Below are 22,592 nucleotides of genomic sequence, written 5' to 3' on the forward strand. Positions count from 1 at the left end.
TACAAAGCGTACAAAGGGTAAAAATTAATAATTTGAGTTTGACACATTTCTAAATGTATACGAACCGTGTATTAATTATTATCACACGCAAGGCTATAACAAAACTATTATCCTTGAACGGATGGTTTTATATTTCAAGAGATATTTGATTTCCAAGTTACTGCAGAATTTTATGATTATTACCGAGATTATTACACTATCATCACAATTTCGTTGACCATGAATTTCAAATTAATGTCATGCAAGTGATGTTGAATTTAGGATTTGAATTTGTTATACCTCGTGTGTTACAAAAATCTTTTTAATGTTCTCCAGAAGATGGCACTAAAACCAGCTGATATGTGTCAAACATAACCTAAACTCGCAAAAAATTGTTGATATCAAAGTGTTGTGACTTTATTTTTCTTATTATTTTTCTTTGTTTTTCCCTTAAACTATTGCAGGTAATTGCCTTTTTCTTTGATTAATTGGTAGACTGAGGTGTGCAGAAGATAGATTTAATTCAATCTATGCATAATGTAGATATATTTCTAGAGATAAATGAGCCTTTTAGCGATAACACAATTTTCGCAAAAGAAGTCTCAGATATTATCTTGGGATTAAGAAGTTGATTTAGTGTATTTGATATAGAAAAGCTAAAGTACTACACTTGATAGTGATAATTGATAATTAAAATCCTCAAGTCATGATCATGATACAATTTATGAATGGGGCGACTACATAAAAATTGTATGCGGAGCTGTTTTATGTTGGGTTCTCTTCTTCTTTCACGCTGACCCCAAATGGCTCGTAATTAATTTAAATTGACTATATTAAGTCCCAGGGAGCAAGCTCTCACCAGATGAATCACAATAATAAGAACAATAATTCTATTAGTGGATTCTGATCGTTACTATGACATAGTTTTCTCTCTTCCGGTCAATTTATTAATCAATTCTCTTCGCCTATCCCACCCACGGAATCTCTCTTCCCGGATCAATAACTAATGGGGGGTAAGGGGTTGTCGATGAATAATCAATTAGATATGTTAAAAATCATTTATAAAGAAGCATAAATGTAAATGGAAAGTAATTGAGATATGCAATAAAGGGGTTAGTATCTTATAAAATGCAAAAAATTGTTTCTAATCGGATTGGAAAAATACTATAGAAAAACTAATATTTTTATTCAATTTGTAATTTGAGTTTTTGAAGCGGTGTATACACATAAATGTAGTTCTTATACTTAGGGGTCAATTCCCAATAAAATGTGTTATGCGTTATTGTAACACGTGTTATTATAACACTTAACACATGTTAAGCTCATAATCAGGGGCACGGAATTTCTTATGTTTCCCATATGTTTCTAGCGAGCTGAAAAACCTTTCGAGTTTATTAGCTGTTTTCTGTCATTGTAGAATGAATTAGCAAATAATAGTAATACAAAATAAAAACCAATTTAATAACAAGGAGGCAACCGAAAACCCTTAATTGGTAACCTGCGTAGTTTTGGAGATATCTCGTGAAATGTGTACGAAAACAGGGAAAATATTACACTAAAACTAGTCGCATTTTTCAGAGATAATGTCACCCCCTGCTCATAACACATCCGAGCAATTCCCAATAAATGATTTTGTAGAGTTTTATGGTGTGTTATGATAACACATGGAGACTTGATGACTGCGCCATCTAATGTCAAACACTTCTGACAGCTTCATTTGGAAATTATTTTTTGTTTCTTCCAAAATATGATCATTTCTAACCAAAAAAATGCCTTTTATTTAGCAACGAGCTACATTATCGTTTAGTTCAAGATGATTTATGTTGTAATGAGGATAAATTGGTATAGAATTCAGTTGTCCAAAAATATATACATATGTGGTAGACAGAGAAAGCAGTATTGAAGTGTAGGAGACAAATGGACAGATACGACCACATAAGCTTGCAGTCGATAAGATTCTTAACGCGAGAAAACTCGGATTTCACACAAATTCAATTTAGAGCTGAACTTAGTAAATTACTATGCAGTAATTTGGAATAAAATTTCTGAAATTAATTCAAATTTTGTACTTAAATTAATATATCTAGGATTTAGATGAATTGTCACACATTTTCAAACAAATAAATATAGAGAAAAAAATGTGATAAACAATATAAAGTGCTCCAAAAATATCCTCCTTTTATTTAGCAATTTCTCTTTAATTTAGCATATTTCACCAAAATATTGAGGTATTTATTTTTAAAGAATTAAAAAAAAAACAAAATATTAACTATAATTTTTAAAACGAAAAAAATCGTTATAATAACGTTACTTTTCTTAGAACGATTAGAAAAAATCACATTCATCAATACTCGTCAGTCAATAGTTCCTTTTTGTATTATTGCAGCAATTTTTTCTTTGAATTATTTCTTATCACATCATAAATGCTCGATTTTCCTTTGGACTTCAATTTAGAGGTTAAAAAACAATCTGAGAGAAAAGTTGTACATGGACGAAAATGTAGCTAATAAAATTCTCTATCAAACCCATAAAACAGATTGTTAGGGACAGTCCTAGTTTTCGAGATATTTTTGATTAAAGTTGCAAAAAAGTTCGATTTTTCCATGTTTTCTGACATATAAGAGACTACAGCGCCCCTGGTATCGGTTTCACGAACTTCATCTGTTCAAAGCATTTATCGGGCATATAAAGGAGAACAAATGTTCCCATATCAAGAAATAAATCGGTTCAGCAGAATCGGAGATATAGGCATCCAGGTATCAAAAAACGGAAAAAACGGTTTTTCCTAAATACCAGGCGCAAAATCCAAATGAAATCAAAATGATAAATATTTTCGTAAATCATTTGACCCTAGCAATAGAAAAAAAAATAGCATGAGAACCCAGGGACAAAATCATCGTTGTACAGTGTAATTTAACCATAAAAGTGAATAACTCATCAAAATATCCTTTAATTTTAAAGTGAATCAAATTTTAAGCATAGAAATATACAATGTGAATAGTTTCTTGCCTAAAGTATATTTGAGAAACTAAAGAGAAAAAATGATAGAAAAAAATTACATTTCCAAATTTTTCTTTTTGCAAGTGATGTCCTTGTAATCTATAGATCTTATCTACACAGTAAAAAATCGTGTAAAAAAAATAACGTGTAATTTCCAAATTACCACTAAAAAAATTGTAAATTTTAATTTTTACCACTATAAAAATGGTAAATTTTGTGTAAAAAATAATTTGTGTAAAAATTTTCAGCGTGTAATTCAAAAATGTAATTTTACCACTATTCAAGTGGAACTGTGTCACTAAAAAAGTGGTAAAAATTCTACTGCGTGTAAAATTTGATGCGTGTAATCGAAAACGTGTAAATTCACCATTACAGTTTGACAGCTGCAGGAAGCATCCATATCGGTGAGTATTTTCTCCTGTTTTTTGAGTTTTTATGCCCTAATTTGAGTAAAGAAGATCAAATCCTTTAAGAAAACAGTGAAATACATCATCTCAGTGCGGATTTCCACGTGTTATTGCGAGAAATTGTGGAAAAAACCAATGTGAAATTATACCGTGGTGCTTGGCGTCACTTTGAGTGTTTCTGTCCGTATTTTGTCCAAGTTTTCTGTCTCAAAGGGCATGTTTTGGTCAGTGGTGGCCCCCAAAGTAGCCCCAAGTGTGATCATCATTCCTATAGTGAAATCCTTTAAAAATACGGTGCGAAAACTTTCATTTATTTCAATGGATTTTGAACATGTTTCAACTTGTCACAACTCCACATATTTTCTCCGAAATAGACGATTTCCCTTAGTGTTTTGTACTGTGGAGCACTCCTGTGATCTTTTAGTGGATCCATAATGCATCCCACAGTGATCCGCACATATTTAAGTGGTTTATCTTGAACTTATTTTTCCATTGTGGAATCTGGAATCCCTCCAATCACGCTTCTGTCATTCCGGGAACAATTTCCCTTAAAGCCGTAATTGTGGGGCACACCACTGACAATCTGTGACTTCCACGGTTTCTACGGAAATACCCTTTTATACAATTTAGTTTATTTTATATTTACAGAGCAAAGTGGATCATGGGGATGGACCACAAGACGAGAAGAGGGTCTGAAGGTTGACTAAACGGCAGAAGACGAAATGCAACAATGATTAAGGAGGTGAAGGAGGAATAGTTGGTGGAGCAGTGAAGACAGCCAACAGCCCCCTAAGGTAATAGTTTTTTTTTTAATGTTCGTCTTGTCTCAATCTTTTCACGATCGTTTAAATATTGTTCCCGGAATAGCAAATTTTCCTTTTCAATCTCTTATATTTGTAATATTTTTTTTTTACAGATTTGCCCCCAAAGTCACATCTTCTTCGGGACATCAGCTGTTTTAAATGAAGGAATCTGAAGGGAATGGAAAATGGAGGAGCAAGGAATAGAGCGGCAGTATCAAAATTGTTATATTGTAAATGAAATTAATATTTTGTATAAAAAAATTACAAGGCAATAAAATTACACGTTTGAAATTACAAGTTTTTATATTTTGCACGCAGCACTTTACACAAAATTCAAGGTTACATTCTACATATTACACGGAAAAAATTACACGCAAAAGATTACTCGCTGAAAATTACACGCTAAAGAAATTACACGTTTCCTAAAATTACCACTAAAATAGTGATGTAAAAAATTACCCACTATTTTAGTTGTAATATTTTTTTACTGTGTACACAGTAAAAAATCGTGTAAAAAAAATAACGTGTAATTTCCAAATTACCACTAAAAAAATTGTAAATTTTAATTTTTACCACTATTAAAATGGTAAATTTTGTGTAAAAAATAATTTGTGTAAAAATTTTCAGCGTGTAATTCAAAAATGTAATTTTACCATTATTCAAGTGGAACTGTGTCACTAAAAAAGTGGTAAAAATTCCACTGCGTGTAAAATTTGGTGCGTGTAATCGAAAACGTGTAAATTCGCCACTACAGTTTGACAGCTGCAGGAAGCATCCACTTCGGTGAGTATTTCCCTTTGTTTTTCGAGTTTTACGCCCTAATTTTGTTTAAAAACGACCAAATCTCTTAAGTAAAAAGTAAAATGCATCTCCTCAGTGCGGGTTTTCAAGTGTTATTGCGAAAAATAGTGAAAAAATCCAGTGTGAAATGCTTGGTTGCGGGGCGTCACTTGACTCACAAGTTTTTTGTCTAAAAGGGCAGTTTTTAGCCACTGGTGGCCCCCCAAGTAGCCCCCCAGGGTGATCATCATCCTACAGTGATGATCACCCTTAAAAATACGGTGAAAAAACGCATTTATTTCAACAGGTTTTGAACGTGTTCCAAACTTGTCAAAATTTCATGTATTGTTCCCGGAACAGACGATTTCTCTCGGTGTTCTGTCCTGTAGTGCTCTCCTGTGGTTTTAGTGAGTTCAAAATTCATCCCTCAGTGATCCCCGCATGTTCAACTGATTTATCTTAAGCTCATTTTTTCATTATGGAATTTCTCCAGTCGCACTTCTGCCATTCCGGGAACAATTTCCCTACAGAGAATCTCTGATTATCAAGGGTTCACGTCATTCCCATTTTTATACAATTTGGTTTATTTTCTATTCACAGAGGAAAACATTACGGGGATGGACAACAAGACGGGATAAAAATCAAGAGGCTGACGGAATGACAGGAAAACGAAATTCAGCAATTTGTAAGGACGTGAAGGAGGAATACCTGGTGGAGCAGTGAAGGAAGATAGCAGCACCCTTAAGGTTTCAGCTTTTTTCTTATTTTTTCGTGAGTATATGTTCATGATCGTGTTAATATCGCTCCCGGAACAGCAAATTTTCTATTTCAATCTCTCATAAAAAATTGTCTCTTTTTTACAGATTCGCTCATAATCATCAACAAAAAAGTCATCCCTAGTACTCTGGACATCATCTGTTGGAAACAGAAAAAATTATGGAGCAAGAAAAAGAGCGGGAAAATAACAATTTATATTTTGTGAAAAGATTTGAGATAAATAAAATTACACGTTTGAAATTACAAGTTTTTGTATTTTACACTCACCACTTTACACAGAATTCTAGATTACATTCTGCATATTACACGCAAGAGATTACACGCGGGAAATTACACTTTTCAAAAATTACACGTTTTTCAAAATTACCACTAAAATAGTGATGCAAAAAATTACCCACTATTTTAGTTGTAATATTTTTTTACTGTGTATATATTAAAAAAAAATAAACAATTTTATTTCATATAAAAAATAATTCTTTCCCAAAAGTTGATCATTATTCAGGAATCAAAAGTTTGTTGCCTCATTTGAAAAAGTAATTCAAAATGGTCAGAATATGTAATCAACTTAATGCAAACCGGTTATATTTTGAGTTTATATCATTTGAGAAGCAAATGGTGGGTTTGTACATTTCGAAACTTTTCTCGCTCACTTTTAAAGAAAATTTTGAAAATATTTTTACAAACAAAAATTATTGTACGCTGGGAATACTGCCCAACGCCCAATAATTTGTGTTTTGTCAACATGTTTTTGACGTTTTAATGAGAGTGAGTGAGATCTAGACCTAGTCATCTCGTTCACTCTCATAGAAAGTTCCGAAAACATCTTTACAAAACAAAAGTTACTGTGTGTTTCGAAAACATTTTTATAAAACATGAATTTTCATGAGTACGTCATAACTCTGAATTAAAAAGTAATAACATTTTATTTCTCCAAATATTGTTAAATTGTCTGTGAGTAATTCCTATTATTGTTTTCTTGTCGAATAATGTCTCCTTACAAATGTGCAACAGATGGCAATTGCATTGGGAGAGTGTTGAAGGTGGATTTTATGGTAGAAGTTCTATTGGGTGAATAGAAAACGCTCAAAGTTGCCATTTTCATAAAGTACCGCCGCCTTTCGTGAAATATTACATATAAATTAATCAGTTTTGCGGACAAAACATCAGGAAGAGCAATCTTGATAAATTGGAATTGGATTCCTTGGCCGAAGAAACGGTGTGAGAATTGTTGGGCACGACCCCTCCGGGGGCTTTTATCTATGTATCACGCATTGATGTGGTTTTCGGTGCTGATTACACATATTTCAGGCAGCGCATCATAAGCACTTAACACCTTCTACTTCTCGGAAAATTTCCATAATTTTCCATCAATATTCTATTTCAATTCGAGTCTCTGTATAAACTGTACAATTTTCTGTAGTGGAAGGTTGGGTTATTTTAGCATTGGATTGCAATCACAAGTTCAGAGATTCTAAAAAACTATGACAAATTGACACAATATTTTGTGTAAACAATATTTTTTTTTTATAGATATTCCTTAGTTTTATAATAATGTTCTAATTTCTAATAGCCTTTTTAATCTTTTTTTTTTACTAAGGAGAATTGAAAAAGAAGTGTCAAGTCACTTACAAAAATAATAATTACATCTATACCCAAGCAGCAAGATATTACTTTTATGTAAATATTAGGTCAAGACAAAGTAACTTTGTATGAAAGTGATTCCATGTTTCTTAGCGCTCTATTCCTTCTTTTGACCTCAATATAACATTTTTTTCCCCTGAAATAACCCTGAAAATATTTTTGTTCGTAAATGTTTGTTTTCCTGTCAAATATTTTACTAACATTTACGAACAAATGTTTGTAAAAGTACAAAAAATGTTCGTCAAATGATCATGTTACGAACAATGTTTATGAAAAAAGTACAAACTTTTACGAACTTGTTTGTGGGTTATACGATTCACGAGCATTTTGTAACTTTCCCATAAGAATTCAAAAACATTTACGAACATTTTTACAAAATATTTTTTTCTGTGTAGATATTATTTCAAAAGATATTAGAGAAAAGTGTAGTGATAACTATAAACAAATTTCCAACCTTAAAATACGAGTTTTTATTTCCTTTTAGGGGTATTTTTTAGGAGAGATTTTTTTTTACACAATGGTTTTTGTTTTTCTAAACTGTTAAATCGTTCATACTGATTAAATTAAACATACCACTATCTCTGTAGCTTCTGTCGTTTTTGTAAAATTCGAAAGTGAAATCTGAATGAGCAATTGATAGTTTCATTTCATCGCCATTGATGTACGTGGCAAGATTCAGTGCTTAATTTGGGCCTATCACTCGAATCTTACCGATAAGGGCTATAATAGTGCCTAAAGCTCGGTGTTAATTAACACTAAATCTACCGACCGTTTTTGGTCGCTTTTCGGTCAAATGACAAACCACGGTAGGGTAAGATATTCAACAAATTTGTCTTGGAAAAGAGCAAAAAATTAAAATTTAAACACTGAAAAATATATTACATCCATATTTTAAGAAATTCAGAAAGTTTAATAGTGACATTGTACCGTTTAAATTTGTGTTAATTCTAAACCGGTCAATTTGACCGGGTCTTGGTAGGTTTAGTGTTAATGGCTGGGTCCCCTTACCTTGTGTCAGATGGGACATTAACGTCTATTTTAAGAAGAAAATTAGTTTTTTTTATAACAAAAGTTCGGCAAAAGCTCTTACGATTTTGTTTTAGGTTATGTCTTTTGTCAAGTCCCAGGCGGAATAAAATCCTATCAATCTAATTGGTGCTGTTAGATGATGTTCAATTCAATCGGTGTTGTTCCGGAATATTACGTAATATATTTAAAACTAGATCCGTAACGTACTTGAAATCTTTTTTTAACAAATTACTATTTTATCTTTTAGTTTCTGTAAATGTCACTAATTCTCCCTACTGTAACAAATATTAGCGATTTAACACTGTTAGATTGCCGGCTTGATTTTTCATATGAAAAATTTTTATGGATAATAGACTCCATACTCCTGACGGTTTTCATATGTTATTTTGTGACAGAACATTATAGCCATTACAACAGGGCTGTGCAAGAACCGTTTGAAACCAAATAAACGTCAAAATAAGTTTGTCCAAGAGGGGAATTCTGTAACAGTATGGCAATGTCATGTGACAAATTTAAAAATTTTTATGTGGTTAATTCGGAAAAAAGAAACTGAAACTGAATTCGATGCTCATTGGCTTTCAATGTTGTCCTATTCCCAAATTTATCACGAAAATTTGTCATATGACACTGTCATGTCGTTACAGAATTCCCCTAGAGGTAGCGTTTTAATCATTGACGTACAATTTTTATTTGTCATTTGTTCGGTTTCAAACGGTTCTTGCTCATCTCTGCATTACAATATTATTTTTAGTTCACTGTGCGGTATATCTCTTCATATTTTATCAAAGTGATCAGTCGAAAAAAAGCGGAACTGCGAGAGACAATAAATTACGTAAGACTATCGTAAGTGAACTTACCATATGGTAAGTCATTGTAGCAATTATCTTTTTTTGTAAAGTAAAGAGTACTCTCCATTTCAAGAACATGAAGTATGGGTGCACCAAACAATAAGTATGGCTAAATGTAAAATTGACTTAAAAATTATCATATCTTGCTATTTGGGTATACAAACGGTACACACAAAAGATAAACTTACTATTTTGTTACTTATATAGAACAATATTGTATTTTATTATCCTAAGGTTAAAATAACCCCAATCTCCCCTATTATTTGAAGTAGTTCAATAAGACTTTAGTTGTTGTTAGTTTTCAATAATCTCATAAATTTTTCAATCCCATTCACGCTCAAATATCTTCTAATTCCTTTCCATTTTGGTGTCCTTTCACCTGCAGGATGTCGTTATAGAATAGGTTGAATAAATTATAGGTACTTAACAGTTGTTCACAGATTTTGTCCACCCTTATGGGCTTATGAAAGATAGTGAATAAGTAATTAAGTGAATCCGAAGAGAGTTTCCTCACCTTTTTGATGCACATTTACGTCTCAAACAGACTTTGACACCAATAATAATCCAGAAAAAGACACCGGAAGTGGCACAAGGAGCTATATGTGGAGCTCACAAGCTTATTTGCAATTTAAATGATAACGACAATAAGTCCCGATCGCTTTTTTATTTTCGTCAATCTTCCTTCTTTCTGTGTTCAGCATTTGTGTGCATAAATTAATAAATTTCTTTTGATGAAACACACGGAGAGAAAAAAAATACCCATTGTCACATGGGCTAATGCTATTAAGTAAACAGCTCTGGAATTGATTAAAATATCTCGGGTGTTGCTAAATAAAATCTTTTATTTTATTTCACTATGTTTTTTTTCATGCCTCTAAGCGTGATTGTCAATCATTGAGTCACAAATATTGAATGGTTTTGGTGAAAGAGAATCATTAGGGGTCATTAAATTGGAATTTGTAAGATAATGGTCATTGAGAGGAAAAGGGAAACAATTTTGAAAGATCGTTTTCTTTTATTCACTGAAGTATTAAAGTTTTAATAAGGAAATGTGCAAAAACTTGTAAAGTATGGGAAAGTGCTCATGCTTGATACTATTGGAAGCTTCGTAATGACTAAATTTTCTATGTTTCACAATGTATATGTGACTCATCGCAACCATATTTTAAAAACTATGGGAAAGTGGCCAGTTTTTAAAATATATTGCGAAGGTACATTTATTGAGAAACATAAGAAAAATTTAGTCATTACGAAGCTTCCAATGGTATCAAGCATGGGCACTTTCCCCTACTCGATTTTTTTAGGTGGAACTTTTATGTAATTTATTTGTCATCCATCATCTATCTCTGTCTTTTTTCCCTTTAAATATACAGTCCATACAATTTCAAATATATATATATTTTTTTAATATTTTGGAACTGTAACACACTTTTTTCCCTTTAACGAATAACATAATTTTCTTGTTATTTGTTTGTAAAGATTTGTAAAAACGTTGAAAAACTAACAAAAAAAAACCAAATAAGCTTACTTTTAACAAAACATTTTGTCATTTCGGATTTCATATCCTGATTGAAGCCCTTTACAAATTCTTCAATTTAGAATATTCTTAAAGATAAAGTTCAAAACGCTGTTTGTTGAAAGTTTCTCAAAACTATATTTTGTCATTGTAAAAAAACCGACGTGAAACTAATTTTATCAATGGGAGTCTGGAAATCGTTGGAAGTGGAAATCACTCAGGGAAAATGCGTCAATTTTTTTCAGAGCTTTCGGCTCAGCCTCTAAGCCTTCATCAGTGATCAAGTCTTTAAGTTCTTCTCTGAGTTTCGTTCAACTTGGTCAGACTTATTTTGGACCGGGAACATGTAGGGAATGGTGACACTTTCTTACTAATTTAACAATTTTCACTACTACTTTGTTATTTACCTAGAGTAATGAAAATTGTTAAATTAGTAAGAAAGTGTCACTATTCCCTATATTCCCTACATATGCCCGGTCCTAAATAAGTCTGACCAAGTTGTACGAAACTTAGAAAAGAACTTAAAGACTTGATCACTGATAAAGGCTTGGAGGCTGAGCCGAAAGCTCTGAAAAAATTGACGCATTTTCCCTGAGTGATTTCCACTTCCGAAGATTTTCGAACCCAAATTGATAAGATATTTTGCCAGCAACTTAATAGCAAAAACTACACTTTTACTTAAAAAAATACATCCTTTGGCAAACTTTCTATATCATATTTATCTGTTTTTAACTAAATAATATTTTCCAAAAAAGACTGCGTCAAATGAAATTTTGCAATGAAATTTCTTCAGTACACAGGCAAAAATACTTAAAAAACTATTCGTAAATTGTAAAACCCACTAAAAAGTTCGTAAAAGTATTGTACTTTTTTCACGAACCTTCTACATAAAATGATTACTTGAGTATTTATTTGTTCGTAAATGTTTGTAAAATTTTGTAATTTGCTCTTAAAGTTTTGCCAGATAAACGAAACAAAAAAATCTGGCCAAGTGATCAGTTTACGAGCAATACTGTACTGATCACATTATCACTTGATAAGCCTTTTTTGATCTTTTGTAAATTTTTGTTTGTCTGGCAAAAACTTTACGAACAAATGACAAAATTTTACGAACATTTACGAGCAAATGTTTGTAAAATAACAAAATGTGCTCGTCAAGCGTTTCTGTTACGAACAAATTCTGTGGAAAAAGTACAAGCTTTTACGAACTTTTTAGTGGTTATATGATTTACAAGAATTTTGTAAGTCTCCAGAAGGATTTTACAAACATTTACTGCATATTTTTTCTGTGTACTCTAAAAAAATGTTTTGTTAAACGAACAAATGGATTTTGTTGAAATTTTGTCAAAAGGATGTTATTTACCAATTTGGCAAGTATTTTTCTTGCATTTTATATGGAAAACACCCTTTTGACAAACTTTTAACAAGATCTAGTTGGCCGCCGATTTGACAAAACCTTACCATATTTTGTATGGAAGTACATCCTTGTTACAAACTAGTTTTATCAATTTGACAAAACATTTTTTTTTTGAGAGTATGTTAAAAAAACGGAAATCATAAATTATAAATGACCAAAAGCATTGAAATATTGTTGACAATGAGACATTTAAGAAGTTATTGACCGCTTTGTCATTATTGGTTTGATTTAAAGTGATTTAGGGTAAGTGTGCCAAATTCCGGCCAGCTTGCAATTTCGGCCACCTTTTTTGTTCCTCGAACTTCCATGAACTTTTAGATTTTACGTACTCTAGAGATTATACAATGCAAAAAAAAATCAAAAAAATGTAGCTTTGACAAACGAGATGACGTGAAAAAGATATTGGAAGAATTCCCGAAGGGCAAGGAACTATGAGAATGAAGGTGGCCGAAATAGGGCACCAAAGCTATGTGTATATTTTTATACATTTTAAAATGTATTAAGAATGATTTTAGAGTTAATAAAGACGATAAACTCTTTACAAGGTTCCAAGTAGCACTCTTTAAGGAGAAAGAATTAAAAAAATCAATTTGAATTTAAAATATTACATGTCAAACTTGAGACTTTGACGCTTGCATGCAACTATGCCGAAGTTTGGCACACTTACCCTATTATCAGTTTTTATTTTCTGTCTAAAAATGTTTATCTCTCCAAAATAAACTAGTTTCATTCCTCTGATATCTCTGTAGCATTATTACTATAATCAAGAAAAAGACAAGTTAACAGTACATACCAGCTTTTCTTAATTCACGCTAGTGGCGCCGTTGACGTTTAGGAGAATCCTCTCAGTCAGTTTTATTTAAATCATCCATGCACTACCTGTAAAATATTTTATTGCGAAAATTTGCGTACGCATTTTGAATGTGGAACATATGTTGAATGCTAAGCAAGAAAATAAGTATTGGATGTTATGTATATATGTTGCTGATAAATCTATATGTTTTGAGAGTGTTCAAGTAAATACATATATAAAAATTTAACACAACAATCCAACAAGTATTTGGGTGTAATCAAAATATCTTTCCTCACTCTTTAAGCAATGATTTCTCCTCGAGAGTTGGCATCTCTTATGTTCCTCACCAACAGTCCACGATATATAGAACAGAAAATGAACATTGAATATCGCCAAGAGAGTTACTTAGAGAGTAGGTAACAAAACGTATACATTTAAAACAGGGCGGAATATGTGACGCTTATGGTCTCTTATGTGGAAGTAGATGTGTTGGGAGGAAGAAAGGCCAGAACATACACGGCTTCTCCAAGTTCTGGAGGCAAGCATTGCGTTCAGTTCTGCTCAATCACTTGACCGGTATAGAAGAATTGCATTGAGAAGAAGTTTAAACCATTGAGATTTGTCTTGGACTCTCCGGAGGAGTTCTTAAAGTGAAAAATCACTTTTTCAATTTAATCCTGTTTACAAAACAAATTGATATATTGGCTGAGAAGTAGTGTTAATGTGATGACAATGGCAAGATAAATTTCAAGCAGAGTGATTCAATTCTTTCTGCAACAATTGGAGATTTCTTGTATAAGCGCAATTTAAGAATTCCTGCTGAAGTGTTACAATTTCTCGATATCTTGTTTCTTCGTTGGGTTTTAGTTTATTTTTTTTATTGTTGGTGTGTTTTCCCATGAATATTGTTAACAAGGGACAAAATTCAGTTTTACATGATTAAAATCTCAAATGGTGTTTCTGTTGAATTTGTTTGAGGAGCTAATATCAACGACAAGAGATTTCAATGCGAGTAAGAATTTTTTTTTTATTAAAAATACCCATTATTAGTAAAGGAGAGGAAGATTGTAGTCGAGATTCTTTCTTTTTTTTCAACATCTTTTTACCTCTTCAGTGTTGTACTGTCTTATTGTGAAGAACTCTGGCAATCGCTTTCAAACAATCATCAATCAATCAGAAGTAGAGAAGATACATTTATCATTTTTATTCATATTTAACAGTACTTTCTGATGGTTATAAGAATGTTGGTTGAAGAAGCAAATATATAGGGGAAGCCCGGGCTAAATTAAATAATGAATATTCTAGATTACCTTCGAAGGGATCTTGAGGAAATCCCTATTTAATCAGAGATCAGAGTACAAAAGAGTCTTCAAAAATGTAAAACGATTTTTGGGTGTTACCACATAATGTTGATTATGCTTATTGGTTCGTAATTCAATTAAAAATTGTCTATATCCAAGAGATGGCGCTATAAAGTTTTCGGTAGATGGTGCATCTTATATCTTCGTTATTTTACATTATTTCTGATCATTATTTTTCAAATAATGAACAAAATTGTAACTAATAATCAGCTGAGATTTGTGTAAGTTGTGGTTCTTAAACAACTGATGTCCTAGTCTAGATATTATGGTACAGAGAGGTCTTCGATATTCGGCTGATTTGGATTGAACATAACATATAAGAACTCACGCAAGAAAGGGATATTTTTGACTTTCCTGTGTGTTTGACAGTTGTCAACCGTATATCAAAGAGCCGAATATCGGAGAGCTCTGTGTATGTAGTTTACCAAGGTTGATCGTTAAATGTTAAAGTCCCTTGGGGAATGATTAGATCGCCTTCTGGAGCACTTAAAGTGTGTTACACTGAATACTCGAATTTTGTTTAAACCTTTATATCGGATTGTAAAATAACCGGACAAAAAAGTTTATGTGGACAAAATGTAGCTTATGAAATACTCTATCAAACCCACAAAACAGATCCTTAAGCGGTCTTCAGACTAGAGGTTTAGCCCGGTTTCCGAAGGTATCAAAATCCTAAATTGCAATCATTTTTTTGGTTTTTCAGAATCTATAGATCATTTGGCCTAAATAATCTAATCCTATGTTAAATTTTTTCAAAAAATCTTGACTGATAAGAAATTATAGCAGTTGAGCCATATCGCTAAGCCTTAGATTTGAAGCACGTATTATACAGACTTCTGACTAGAGACTTATACGGGTTTCAGACCTAAGGCTTAGCCATATGGTTTAAATTATTTAATTTTTTATCAGTCAAGAATTTTTGGAAAATTGGGACTTAAGATTGGATTCTCAAAGGCAAAAAGATCAACAACATTCTGAAAAACCAATAAATTTAACTGCTATTTTAGATTTTGAATCCTTTCGGTAACTGGGCTAAACTTCTAGTCTGAAGATTGCTTTATATAGTCTAAAAATGTTACGTTGTTGCTAAACCCAAAAACTTGGAGACTTAGCTAATACCGGCTTCAGACTAGAGCTTTAGTCCAGTTCTTGAAGTCTCAAAAATCTTAATAACAAACAATTTTGATGATTTTTCTAAAGTTAATGGATTGTTTGTCCTTAATGTTTAATCCTAAGCAACAATTTCCTCAAATATCTTGCCGGATAAAGAATTAGAGGAACTAAGCCATATGGCTAAGCCGTAGGTCTGAAGCCCGTATAAGTCCTCGTTGAAACGAAGGTTTCACAGTGAAACACACACAGTGAAACATAGAATCAGTCATTACAGAGATGAAAAAAAATATACGCGTATTCTCGTAGTGTTTTATGATGTTTTGAACGAAAAACTGATATACCAAAAAAGTACAATATGAAATTTCTCCACCATATTGAGAGAAATAATTTTATGCATAAACGTTTGAGAACGTACTTTGTTTATATTTTCGGAAAATGTAATTTAACAGCCCGCCGTTTCAATTTAGGTCTGAATACGTTTCTAGTTCATCCTCAATCACCAACAAAACCGTCTTAGCGAGGAAGTGGCGCTAGTCTCAGGTCTGAAGCCGGCCTTAGGCACAGGTTTAGTTTTCGAGATATCTTTGATTAAATTTTCTAATGCAAAATTTTTATTGGTTTTTACATATATGAGACTACAGCGCCTCTGGTGCCGGTTTTACTAATTTCGTCTTTTTGGAGAATTGTCACCTATTTATAGATCGATAACTTTTCTCTGCAAAACCGATTTTACCTAAAATGCATTCGCAGAATCAAAATGATAAGCATTTTTTTGTATATATTTTGATCCATATATTAGAAAAAATTACATTTAAACGCAGACTAAAAAATTAAACTTTTTGCATGGTAGAGAGAAAGGAACACCTATTGATACTTTAAGAAGTCGTGTCAGGACTTATTGACACTCTACTCTGTTTCATTTGGAATATGAAATTTGAACAGTTATCCTTATCAAAAAACGCAGATTAATGATGAAACGTTATATTACTTACATTTTATTAGATACAATAAATAAATTTTAATTTTAATTTCTGTCGAAGATGTGTTCCTTCGACCCTATTTGTCTAAGTGTTTATGCAAAGAGAGATCAGCTGATCACAGTAGTAACTTATTTTATGTGTTAATTTTACATTATTGTTAGAACTGTGATTCCCGAAAGAAAGATTTTTAGTACTCTTGTGCGAATGAACTTATCATTTTTTTCTATTAAATATATCCGTGAGTGTATCTTGTGGAATACAAACAACTTTTTTGTGGTGCTGTCCCAATAAAAATGAAAAGGAGAGTCTTTCTGCTGAATACTTTTTTAGAACATGACTGTTCTCAAGTGCTTCTGCATTATCGACTTTTCTTTGTTTTGGTTCCTTTCTCTACTATTTTCTCCAGTCCTCACCGTGTTCTAAAATCACCAAATAGTCGGGACAAGAACCAATACCAGGAAAAGTCGATTATGTAGGAGCACTTGAGTACAGTAAAGTACTAAAAAAAATGTTCATTTTTCATTGAAATAGCAAGCACCGTTACGCAAGTTTAGCATTTTCTTTCCAAAAATCATGACTGCTCTAGCCCCGATCTTCCCTACAGAAAAAAAGTGTTCCACAAATTTAAGTGCCATTCGTAAATGATTTTTTTTTGCCTCTACTATGGGTGTTCTCTACTATATATATTTTTTCAAAGCTTCGCTTCTGGGTTGCTGAAGAATTTTGCAATGTTGAAGGCATTCTTGGTGCTATATGCGCCTTCGTCCAATGATGAAGATGGCGGAATTTAGTACCACCAGTGCATCAATACCCTTTATCATGGGTTTACAATCTTGAAAAACAACATAGCACACACATAACTTTATGCAAAAAAATATATATGTTAAGGTATATAAGCCAGGGCATCCCTCAGTGAGATGATCTTTTCATTAGAGCTCTTAAAACTTCCCATACACACATCTTATGTACCTCAAATGGTGTAGGATTGTCTTGGGGAATTCTCTTACATACGTTTTTCTTTTAACCAGTAATTGCGAAGTATTTTAATTGTCCCATAAAATTATTATTTTATTTTTCCTCCAATATTCTTTGGATACTATTTCGGATGGTTGCTAAAAGGAGAAATTGGCAATAAAGGAAAATTTCCCATACAACTTCCACTTGATATCACTTTAAATTTAAACTGGGAAACTTCACAATTTTAGCTAAGGTGCTTTTGCTTGAGCTTTTGGATATGGAACAAACTATTGTTCTTGCAGCAATAATTAGGATTTGTGTAGAGAGTTGTATCACATTTTCTTTCACTTCAATTCACAAATCCAATGCCCCAGCAAATGTAATAAATTTATAACCGTGTGTTGTATCTTTGGGATATATTGTTTTAATGTTGATGACTCTGAAAACAATACTTTCTATATATCATTATACCAGGTTTATTAATTGAAGGGAGGCAACCAAAACTCTCTGGTCAATATGAGAAATAATAATTCATTTTGTATTTTTACCTTTTTGGTGAAAAAGAGAAAGAATTCAATACAAAAAGGGTTCACATTGCCAAAGCTATTGAATTGGAAATTTCGATTTAATTCTAGCATTATTTGTGGGAAAGAATAATTTCATATTATTATTATTATTAGCCATGCAATACCTTCAATTAACTTTAACATCTATAAGGGATTAAATACCTTATTTCTTGGCAATGATGCAGAAAAAAAGGGGGAAAGAACATGTGAAAAATCACATTTGGTTTAAGATTTCCTCTCACAGTATCGGTGAAAAGTTTCGCATTTCTCTAATGGCAATTTGAGAAGATATTTTCCCTAAGAAGAGAATACAGTAAATTAAAATGGGATACTTCATTTGAAGCACGTTTGTTAGGCTGGAGAGAAACCTATGTTCAAATGCATGTATTATTTAAATGATATTGGTTAAGTAGACAAATCGCGCCAAATTTAACAATCCACCAAATGCCAAAACATTAACGAAGGAAAATTGTATATTGGCATGATAAGAAGTTGGGTACATAGATTGAACCTTGGTGCACATAGACAAAGGCACGTTTTTCATGTTAATTCTCATTTTGAAAATAGCGAAAAACAATTCATGTTTATGATAATCAGTTATGTTGAGCATTGGTTTTCCCTCGCGAATATTGTAGTTGCGGCATTTGTTGGATATTTATTTTATGTTTATGTGTGGCTTTCTTTTAGAAAATTAGCTACATGGTTATTGTTAATGTTAACCCTCTCAGGTGTTGATTCTGTAGCAATTGCAAAAGTTCTCTAAATTGGTCTTTGAAAGAACGAAAACACTGATCAAGATTAATCTTATGGTGCTATTCCTATGAAAACTGTGAAGAAATCTTTCTCCTGAACATTTTTTTTAGTACATGACTGTTCTCATGTGTTTCGACATGAGAACAGTCATACTGTACATAACTGCTCTTGTGACACGACTGTTCCAAACAAGCAAACAGCCGTGACACGCACCAACATAGAAAAAAAGTCGGCTATACAGAAGGACATGAGAACAATCATGTGTACTAATAAAAGTTTTCAGGGGAAAGATTTCTACATTGGGATTTCCATATCGGGATACATTCATAAAAAGCTTATGGTGCTATACCAGTGAAAGACGAAAAGAGGACATCTTTCTGGTGAACATTTTTATAGAATTTGACTATTCTCAAGTGCTCCTACATTATCGAGTGTTCTTTAATTTCCGCTCATAACTGTTTTCCCCAGTAAATAATATCGGTTTTACAAAAGCACATGAGAACAATCATGTGTATTAAATAACTGTGGAGGAAAAAGTTTTTCCCTTTTCAATTTTTATTGGAATACCATCATAGAAATTTATGGTGCTGTTCCAGTGAAAAACGAAAAGAGGACATCTTTCTGCTGAACATTTTTTTTAGAACTTGACTGTTCTCAAGTTCTTCTGCATTATCGAGTTTTTTTTTTAATTTCCGCTAAAAACTGTTTTTCCCAATCCTCGTTGTCTTTAAAACTTGTAAACAGCCGTGACACGAACCAACACAGAAATAATGTCGGTTTTGCAAAAGCACATGAAACAATCATGTGTACTAAAAAAAAACTGTTCAAGCAAAAGTTTTCCCCTTTTCAATTTAAATTGGGATAGAACCATAAAATTTTACGGTGCTATTCCAAGACGAAAAAGGGGAATATTTTGTCCTAAACATTTTTTTTAGTACGTGACTGTTCCTAAGTGCTCCTGCATTATCGAGTTTTATTTATATTGGTTCCTGGCATGACGGTATTTACCAGTCCTAATTGTATTTTAAAACCACCAAATAGCCGTGACAGAAACCAACAAAAATAAAACGATAACGCAGAAGCACTTGAAACAGCCATGTACTAAAAAAAATTTTCTGGGAAAAAAATTACCTATTTCATTTTTCCCTAGTCCTCATCGTGTTCTATAACTACCAAATAGTCGTGACTGATAGGAAACAATACAAGGAAAAGCCGATTATGTAGAAGCACTTGAGAATAGTCATGTACTAAAAAATATGTTCAAGAGAAAAGTTAACCATTTTCAGTTTTCATTCGAATAGCACTATTAACACTAAACCAATTAACCGTTTTTGGTCGTTTTTCCTAGCGCGTTCGGTCAAATGACAGACCACGGTAGGGTAGGATAATCAACAAATATTTCTTAAAAAAGAAGAATTAAAATTTAAACATTGAAAAATATATTGCATGTATATTTTAAGAAATTCATAAAATTTGTTAATAAAGTTTAATAGCGACTTTGTACCGCTTAAATATGTGTTACTTTTAAAAAGTTTTTAAACCTATCAATTTGACCGGGTCTTGGTAGATTTAGTGTTAACGCTCTCTTCAGTAATTTTCTTGTCCCTTGCGATGTATTTTATGACAAATAATTAGCTTTAAGGACATATTAGAAGTCTCCAGAACATGTTTCATTTTTTACCTTTCCGCTAGAGGGCCTATTGTAGAATCCTTGACTATTGCTCCCTCTGTTAAGAAAATAGTCCTGTTAGTCGTGATTTATTTACATTTTTGTCGATCGGAACAAATGTAAGGGCATTTTCTTTATCCAAATTTCTTTCGAAAAAAGTTTAAAATACATATTTTAACCAGTTTAAGTCAATCTAAGCAAATTAAGTCGGTTTTTTGTAAACTTAACTTTATAAAATATTCAAAGTTCTTCAGACAACCGCAAGCAGCGCTTCTGTCGCATTATTGAAACTTCGAAATTCAGCACTTTCAATTTATTCAGTTTCGAGAAGTCACCTTATAATCTTGTAAGGGTTAAAGCCTAATAAAAGCTACGTAATATTCAGTTTGCAGTGAAATGCCCAGAAATGCGTGCTATTTTTCACAATGTAACTAATCTCAGCAAAGAGATGTCGTAGTTGTTTTTTTTTGTCTTCTTTTGATCTTTTGTGGCATCCTCCTCCACTTAAGTATCCTCCTTCCATTATATTGTTAATAATAAATTATGCCAAAGCGTTTTTTGTGCATATGATCTTTAGTGTGTGCTGAGTGAACGCGCCAATTGCAATTTACACACTATAATTATTCGAGAATGTGTGACGCCTCAACAAGAATATTGAACATCTTTTCTTATGATGACTGCGAGAGAGTAATATCTAAAAGAGAAATTCTTCAATAAATTCACTTGTACTGTAAGCTTCACTTTAGCCATTTTAGCGTTAACGCATTGTGTGTCTGGATGGATTGGGGGAGGTATTAAGGCAGTTTTGTTGAAAGACTTGGTTAAAGTACTAGCATTTATGCACGAAATTTCAAAATTTTGATAGGGTTTGGGGTTAAATTGAACTTTGATGGAAAAAAAGAGATTGCTTAAAACTGTTTGGAGCATCGAAACTGCTAGAATTCCTATAGAGGCGCTGGGGATACTTCATCATTCTAAACATAACCTTACAAAAACTACTTTGCAAATCTCTTCCAGGACAGTACTTTTTTTGTATTTAAGAAAATATCTAGTGATATACTTAAATTTCATTAAACATTGCAACTTTCTCAGAATGACGATAGGGGCGCTATCGTCGCTTATGTACCCTAAACGTAACCTAAAAGTACCTTTCTTGCATATATTTGGTTGAAATCATTTGATTTGTAACTCTGTTGATTATCAGAGTTATTTTTTACAATAATGATAAAAGTATAACCTAAATATAACCTCAAAGTATCTTTCTTACATATTTTCGATTACGTTTGATTCTTGTCTCTGCAATGCACTAAATTAACATGTAAGCTGTTGTGACTCTGTTTGTTTTATCGGAGGTCTTTTACAGTAATGGTAGGGGTTCTGTTGTCCCTTACATGACCTGAACATAACCTCAATGTATCTTTCTTACATATTTCCGTCAGGAATCGTTTGATTCTTACTTCTGCAATGTACTAAATTAACATGCAGGTTCCTGTGACTCTTGATTTTATGGGAGGTTTTCTCCAGTAATGATAGGGATAATGAAGGATAATGAAATGATAAAGTAATGATAGGATAATGAAATGTTGTCCCTTATATGACCTGAACATAACCTCAAATCATCTTTCTTGTATATCGTCAGGAATCATTTGATTTTTGTCTCTTATATGTACTAAATTAACATGTAAGGTCTTGTGACTCTGCTAATTATCGGAGCTTTTTTACATTAATAGCAGAGGCGCTGTTGTCCCTTGTATGATTTTAAGATAACCTCAAAGTATCTTTCTTACATTTTCGTCAGGAATCGTTTGATTCTTGTCTCTGCAATGCACTAAATTAACATGTAAGCTGTTGTGACTGTTTGTTTTATCGGAGGTCTTTTACAGTAATGGTAGGAGTTCTGTTGTCATTTTTATGAGCTAAATATAACCTCAAAATATCTTTCTTACATATTTTCGTGAGGAATCGTTTGATTCTTACCTTTGCAATGTGCTAAATTAACATGTAAGCTCTTGTGACTCTGTTGATTTTATGGGAAGTATTTTACAGTAATGGTAGGAGTTCTGTTGTCCCTTGTATGACTTTAACATAACCTCAAATCATCTTTCTTGCATATTTTCGGCAGGAATCGGTTGATTTTTGTCTCTGAAATGTACTAAATTAACATGTAAACTCTTGTGACTCTGTTGATTATCAGAGCTTCTTT

At 32.4% G+C, this 22,592-nt stretch overlaps 1 protein-coding gene across 3 annotated transcripts in view; it reads left to right on the forward strand.

The window, feature by feature from the left end:
- Positions 1–303: 303 nt before the first annotated feature.
- LOC129799865 (protein N-terminal asparagine amidohydrolase) overlaps positions 304–22,592 on the forward strand; it is a 45,682-nt gene continuing 23,393 nt past the window's right edge. Inside the window, exon 1 of one of the 3 annotated variants that reach the window (XM_055844124.1) lies at positions 304–443. The gene's annotated coding sequence lies outside the window, so the exon portion shown is untranslated. Of the gene's footprint in view, positions 444–13,516; positions 14,003–22,592 lie in introns of those variants that run through there. The other 2 variants (XM_055844123.1, XM_055844122.1) reach the window with 2 other exon arrangements.

The sequence above is a fragment of the Phlebotomus papatasi genome, chromosome 1 (assembly GCF_024763615.1).
Source record: "Phlebotomus papatasi isolate M1 chromosome 1, Ppap_2.1, whole genome shotgun sequence".
Lineage (NCBI taxonomy): Eukaryota > Metazoa > Arthropoda > Insecta > Diptera > Psychodidae > Phlebotomus > Phlebotomus papatasi.